A 6849-nucleotide genomic window follows, 5' to 3' on the forward strand; every position below is an offset into this window, starting at 1 on the left:
TTATTAATCTAAACAAGTTTTAAATAAGCATAACGTGTTTTGTTTTATTCTGTTGAGACATTTCCGTTTGCTAAATTAAGTTCGATCTGTCTTTTTAATTGTGTGCTCCGTATTTAGTTTAAGATAGGTTATTAGTTGGCTTGTTGTAAAATAAATATCATTAGCCTATTGCTGTAATTTGTTCAGTATGGTAGGTACTAGCCTTTCTTGGTAATTGCTGCAATATATCCTGTTGAAAGCATTTGTGAAGGTTTAAACCAGCTAGCAAGTGTTTTGTCTCATTCTGTTGAGCCATTTTCTTTGGCCAAATTAAAGGGAGACTCACACAGTCACACACTGTATCTTCGCATGTGCACAGGTTTGCTTCAAACTGTTCACAGCGTGGTATCCACAGGACCAAAAGCTTGAGGGTGTAACTTTGTGTTGCATATTGGGGGGGTCGGGGTCAAAGGGTTTCCGGGGTCATCACCCTTCTAGGGGGGTCTGGAGCAATACCCCCCGTGAGATATGTTTTTAAAGAAATAGCTGTGAAATCATAAACTTTACTGATAATTTGGTCAATATATCCCAACCACAACTGAAATACCAATCATTTCTGTATTACTTTAAACTGTTGGTCTACTTTAACAGCTCAGAAAGTAACCACATTTGGCAATTTGTTTGAAGAACGACTGTGAGAAGGTCAGTTCTGGGGTTTGATTGAATGTTTACTATGTTGTGTAACGGCTTGTACTGAACGACACGTTTCCCCAAAACTTTCTTCAACGTTCTTGAACAGACTTTGAGATAGCCTACGTTTACTCCATGTGGTAGGTGTGGCCCCTCCCCGTTTTTAAACTGGTCGTTCAGGACAGCACCGTTTAGGTTTAATTGAACATTGCATTATGTTTTTCTTCGTACTGAATACTCCAAAATTAATGGAAATAAAATTAATGGTGACACCATTAAAATATAATTTGAATGCTGATTGCCTGACAGTCGTGGTATATTAGACTGTATACCATGAGTATGACAAAACACTCATTTTTACTCCTCTAATTACATTTGTTAACCAGTTTATAATAGCAAAATGGCACCTCAGGGGTTTGTGGTATATGTCCAATATACCATGCCTAAGGCCTGTATCCAGACACTCCATGTTGCGTCGTGCATAAGAACATTTTTCTCTGTATATATCAATGATGTCGCTCTTGCTGCGGGCGATTCCCTGATCCACCTCTACGCAGACGACACCATTCTGTATACTTCTGGCCCTTCCTTGGACACTGTGCTAACTAACCTCCAAACGAGCTTCAATGCCATACAACACTCCTTCCGTGGCCTCCAACTGCTCTTAAACACTAGTAAAACCAAATGCATGCTTTTCAACCGTTCGCTGCCCGCACCCGCCCGCCCGACTAGCATCACCACCCTGGACGGTTCCGACCTAGAATATGTGGACCACTACAAATACCTAGGTGTCTGGCTAGACTGTAAACTATCCTTCCAGACTCATATTAAACATCTCCAATCCAAAATCAAATCTAGAATCGGCTTTGTATTTCGCAACAAAGCCTCCTTCACTCACGCCGCCAAACTTACCCTAGTAAAACTGACTATCCTACCGATCCTCGACTTCGGCGATGTCATCTACAAAATAGCTTCCAATACTCTACTCAGCAAACTGGATGCAATCTATCACAGTGCCATCCATTTTGTTACCAAATCACCTTATACCTCCCACCACTGCGACCTGTATGCTCTAGTCGGCTGGCCCTCGCTACATATTCGTTGCCAGACCCGCTGGCTCCAGGTCATCTATAAGTCTATGCTTGGTAAAGCTCCACCTTATCTCAGTTCACTGGTCACAATAACAACACTCACCCGTAGCACACGTTCCAGCAGGTATATCTCACTGATCATCCCCAAAGCCAACACCTCATTTGGCCGCCTTTCATTCCAGTTCTCTGCTGCCAGTGACTGGAACGAATTGCAAAAATGGCTGAAGTTGGAGACTTTTATTTCCCTCACCAACTTTAAACATCAGCTATCTGAGCAGCTAACCGATCGCTGCAGCTGTACATAGTCCATCTGTACATTGCCCACCCTATCGACCTACCTCATCCCCTTACTGTTTTCCTTTTATTTCCTTTTCTGCTCTTTTGCACCCCTATATCTCTACATGCACATCATCATATGCTTATTTATCACCAGTGTTAATCTGCTAAATTGTAATTATTTGCTCCTATGGCCTATTTATTGCTACCTCCTCATGCCTTTTGCACACACTGTATATAGACTTTATTTTTTCTACTGTATCATTGACTTGTTTATTGTGTTATTGGCTTGTTTGTTTACTCCATGTGTAACTCTGTGTTGTTGTCTGTGTCACACTGCTTTGCTTTATCTTGGCCAGGTCGCAGTTGTAAATGAGAACTTGTTCTCAACTTGCCTACCTGGTTAAATAAAGGTGAAATAAAAAAATAAAATAAAAAAATCCCTTAGCAGTGGTATATTGGCCATATACCACACCCCCTCATGCCTTAATGCTTAAATAAGCATTATTGGTCACACTTTATTTGATAGTCTGGAAAGTCCATATGGTCATATGACAGATGATCATACTATAAACAAACTATCTGTTGATAAGCAACTGCTTGCTAAGGTTAGGGTTAGAGTAAGGGTTAAGGTCAGGGCTAGGGTAAAGCTTAAGTTTAGGGTTAGGGCTAGGGTAAAGGTTAAGTGTAGGGTTACATTTTTACATTTTTTATTTTTTTGTCATTTAGCAGACGCTCTTATCCAGAGCGACTTACAAATTGGTGCATTCACCTATAATATCCAGTGGAACAACCACTTTACAATAGTGCATCTAAATCTTTTAAGGGGGGGGTTAGAAGGATTACTTTATCCTATCCCAGGTATTCCTTGAAGAGGTGGGGTTTCAGGTGTCTCCGGAAGGTGGTGATTGACTCCGCTGTCCTGGCGTCGTGAGGGAGCTTGTTCCACCATTGGGGTGCCAGAGCAGCGAACAGTTTTGACTGGGCTGAGCGGGAACTGTGCTTCCTCAGAGGTAGGGAGGCGAGCAGGCCAGAGGTGGATGAACGGAGTGCCCTTGTTTGGGTGTAGGGCCTGATCAGAGCCTGAAGGTACGGAGGTGCCGTTCCCCTCACAGCTCCGTAGGCAAGCACCATGGTCTTGTAGCGGATGCGAGCTTCGACTGGAAGCCAGTGGAGAGAGCGGAGGAGCGGGGTGACGTGAGAGAACTTGGGAAGGTTGAACACCAGACGGGCTGCGGCGTTCTGGATGAGTTGTAGGGGTTTAATGGCACAGGCAGGGAGCCCAGCCAACAGCGAGTTGCAATAATCCAGACGGGAGATGACAAGTGCCTGGATTAGGACCTGCGCCGCTTCCTGTGTGAGGCAGGGTCGTACTCTGCGAATGTTGTAGAGCATGAACCTACAGGATCGGGTCACCGCCTTGATGTTGGTGGAGAACGACAGGGTGTTGTCCAGGGTCACGCCAAGGCTCTTAGCACTCTGGGAGGAGGACACAAGGGAGTTGTCAACCGTGATGGCGAGATCATGGAACGGGCAGTCCTTCCCCGGGAGGAAGAGCAGCTCCGTCTTGCCGAGGTTCAGCTTGAGGTGGTGATCCGTCATCCACACTGATATGTCTGCCAGACATGCAGAGATGCGATTCGCCACCTGGTTGTCAGAAGGGGGAAAGGAGAAGATTAATTGTGTGTCATCTGCATAGCAATGATATGAGAGACCATGTGAGGATATGACAGAGCCAAGTGACTTGGTGTATAGCGAGAATAGGAGTGGGCCAAGAACAGAGCCCTGGGGGACACCAGTGGTGAGAGCACGTGGTGCGGAGACAGATTCTCACCACGCCACCTGGTAGGAGCGACCTGTCAGGTAGGACGCAATCCAAGCGTGCGCGGTGCCGGAGATGCCCAGCTCGGAGAGGGTGGAGAGGAGGATCTGATGGTTCACGGTATCAAAGGCAGCAGATAGGTCTAGAAGGATGAGAGCAGAGGAGAGAGAGTTAGCTTTAGCAGTGCGGAGAGCCTCCGTGACACAGAGAAGAGCAGTCTCAGTTGAATGCCCAGTCTTGAAACCTGACTGATTAGGATCAAGAAGGTAATTCTGAGAGAGATAGCAAGAGAGCTGGCCAAGGACGGCGCGTTCAAGAGTTTTGGAGAGAAAGGAAAGAAGGGATACTGGTCTGTAGTTGTTGACATCGGAGGGATCGAGTGTAGGTTTTTTCAGAAGGGGTGCAACTCTCGCTCTCTTGAAGACGGAAGGGACGTAGCCAGCGGTCAAGGATGCGTTGATGAGCGAGGTGAGGTAGGGGAGAAGGTCTCCGGAAATGGTCTGGAGAAGAGAGGAGGGGATAGGGTCAAGTGGGCAGGTTGTTGGGCGGCCGGCCGTCACAAGACACGAGATTTCATCTGGAGAGAGAGGGGAGAAAGAGGTCAAAGCACAGGGTAGGGCAGTGTGAGCAGGACCAGCAGTGTCGTTTGACTTAGCAAACGAGGATCGGATGTCGTCAACCTTCTTTTCAAAATGGTTGACGAAGTCATCCGCAGAGAGGGAGGAGGGGGGGGGGGAGGGGGAGGAGGATTCAGGAGGGAGGAGAAGGTAGCAAAGAGCTTCCTAAGGTTAGAGGCAGATGCTTGGAGTTTAGAGTGGTAGAAAGTGGCTTTAGCAGCAGAGACAGAAGAGGAAAATGTAGAGAGGAGGGAGTGAAAGGATGCCAGGTCCGCAGGGAGGCGAGTTTTCCTCCATTTCCGCTCGGCTGCCCGGAGCCCTGTTCTGTGAGCTCGCAGTGAGTCGTCGAGCCACGGAGCAGAAGGGGAGGACCGAGCCGGCCTGGAGGATAGGGGACAGAGGAAATCAAAGGATGCAGAGAGGGAGGAGAGGAGGGTTGAGGAGGCAGAATCAGGAGATAGGTTGGAGAACGTTTGAGCAGAGGGAAGAGATGATAGGATGGAAGAGGAGAGAGTAGCGGGAGAGAGAGAGCGAAGGTTGGGACGGCGCAATACCATCCGAGTAGGGGGAGAGTGAGAAGTGTTGGATGAGAGCGAGAGGGAAAAGGATACAAGGTAGTGGTCGGAGACTTGGAGGGGAGTTGCAATGAGATTAGTGGAAGAACAGCATCTAGTAAAGATGAGGTCAAGCGTATTGCCTGCCTTGTGAGTAGGGGGGGAAGGTGAGAGGGTGAGGTCGAAAGAGGAGAGGAGTGGAAAGAAGGAGGCAGAGAGGAATGAGTCGAAGGTAGACGTGGGGAGGTTAAAGTCACCCAGAACTGTGAGAGGTGAGCCATCCTCAGGAAAGGAACTTATCAAGGCGTCAAGCTCATTGATGAACTCTCCAAGGGAACCTGGAGGGCGATAAATGATAAGGATGTTAAGCTTGAAAGGGCTGGTAACTGTGACAGCATGGAATTCAAATGAGGAGATAGACAGATGGGTCAGGGGAGAAAGAGAGAATGTCCACTTGGGAGAGATGAGGATTCCAGTGCCACCACCCCGCTGGCTCGATGCTCTAGGGGTATGCGAGAACACGTAGTCAGACGAGGAGAGAGCAGTAGGAGTAGCAGTGTTATCTGTGGTGATCCATGTTTCCGTCAGCGCCAGGAAGTCTAGGGACTGGAGGGTAGCATAGGCTGAGATGAACTCAGCCTTGTTGGCCGCAGACCGGCAGTTCCAGAGGCTGCCGGAGACCTGGAACTCCACGTGGGTCATGCGCGCTGGGACCACCAGGTTAGAGTGGCAGCGGCCACGCGGTGTGGAGCGTTTGTATGGCCTGTGCAGAGGAGAGAGAACAGGGATAGGCAGACAAATAGTAGACAAGCTACAGAAGAGGCTACGCTAATGCAAATGAGATTGGAGTGACAAGTGGACTACACGTCTCGAATGTTCAGGAAGTTAAGCTTACGTTGCAAAAATGTTATTGACTAAAATGATACAGTACTGCTGGCGGGTTAGGATACGGGTTAAGGTTAGGGTTAGTAGATAGATAGGTGAAACAAATCAGGGTGTGACAGCAACTGTTTTTGTTCTTGTCTCCGCCCCCCTGCTGGTCTCACCCATATTCCCCTGTGTATTTATACCTGTGTTCTCTGTCTGTTGCCAGTTTGTTTTGTTTCAAGAAACCTACCAGCGTTTGTTCCCCTGCACCTGTATGTTCTCGCTCCTGTTTTCTAGTCCTTCCCGGTTTTGACCGTTCTGCCTGCCCTGACCCTGAGCCTGCCTGCTGTTCTATACCTTGCCCCACCTCACTGGATTATTGACCCCTGCCTGTCCTGACCCTGAAACTGCCTGCCGTTCTGGACCTTTTGCACCCTCTCTGGGTTACTGACCTCTGCCTGCCTTTCACCTGTTGTTTGCCTGTCCCTGTACTAGAAATACACTTTTGTTTCTTCGACACTGTCTGCATCTGGGTCATACCTGAAACCTGATAGTACGAACTGGTTATGACTGACCCAACAGACTCAGACAAGCTCCACAATGCTGTCTCCCTGCAAGGAGCCATCCTTGGAAGACACGAGGAGTTACTTTTACGGTCTTGTGTAGGCCTACCCTGACAGAACGCCATGACCAGGCATTCGATACCTTGCGGAAGCAATTCCACAGATTCCCCACTGGGCAGAGGTTCACACCCGCAATCTTCCAGCCTACCCCAGTGTCCGGAGAACCCCGCTTACCTCCTCCGGAGCGATACGCTGGAGATTTCGGAACCTGCCGTGCTTTTCTCTCCCAGTGCTCCCTCATTTGAGCTGCAGCCTTCTTCGTTCCCATCGGACCACTCAAGGATAGCGTACATCATAATGCTGATGTCCGGGAGGGCACTCGCCTGGGCC

Source organism: Salmo salar, chromosome 12, assembly GCF_965601325.2.
Source record: "Salmo salar chromosome 12, fSalSal1, whole genome shotgun sequence".
In the NCBI taxonomy this organism is placed as follows: Eukaryota; Metazoa; Chordata; class Actinopteri; order Salmoniformes; family Salmonidae; genus Salmo; species Salmo salar.